Source organism: Micropterus dolomieu, linkage group LG02 (assembly GCF_021292245.1).
Source record: "Micropterus dolomieu isolate WLL.071019.BEF.003 ecotype Adirondacks linkage group LG02, ASM2129224v1, whole genome shotgun sequence".
Classification (NCBI taxonomy): Eukaryota; Metazoa; Chordata; class Actinopteri; order Centrarchiformes; family Centrarchidae; genus Micropterus; species Micropterus dolomieu.
Genome location: NC_060151.1, coordinates 1,815,298 through 1,816,161, shown reverse-complemented (window position 1 = coordinate 1,816,161; position 864 = coordinate 1,815,298).

Here is an 864-nt window from a genome sequence, read left to right as displayed (position 1 = left end):
TGAATCAACAGGTAAACACATGCATCTACAGTGGTTGTTAGGCTTTAGAGCACTCAAGAAAGTCTCAGCATCTTTCAGTCCTGTTTTCTAAACAGACTCTGACAAAGATTTACTGTATTTCCCAATAAAAGACAACCGAGTAAGACTGTTTAAAAGAAGGCAGGACTTCACTGGAGGTGAACAGTCTGTTGTTCCCCACTGCAGTAACCCTGGTCATGGTTGATGAACTCTCAGCTGTTACAGACCTGAAGTTAATGTAATTTTGATCACTGCCAATATTCATTTTATGACGGCTTTTAGGTCAAAATCTCTTAAATCCCTGACTTTATGGAAGTGCCTTCAGAATGACATGAACACCTCTTTGAAACGGGACCATCATCACAGCGAGGTGCTGACATACAGACTGAGTGAACACAGCCTGGCCAAAGAAAAGGGTCGCCACAGACAGAGCTGGCTACCACAAGAGGAGAGACTCTGCTCCCAGTGTGACAGAGGACAGGTAGAGACAGAGCTGCACTTTCTAACCTCATGCCCTAAATTTAAAACACAAAGACAAAAACACTTTGCAAACATTTCCCAAATATACCCCGAATCCGAATTTATATTAGACACACAGAAACTATTTACTGGGAGAAATGCCCAAATGTCAAATAATTGCTGCAAAATATGTCTCCTTGTGCCATGAACTGAGGACAACTAGTGGAAACTCCGACTGATAAATAATTGTAATAATTTTCAAGTTATTATTTTGATATTTTAGTAATTGTTGTGTTTTTAAATCTCACTTTGATACTGATTTTTTTAGTTGTTTTTAAAATTATTTATTTTCATGGTCTATTAATATACATACACATTTACAGTTTT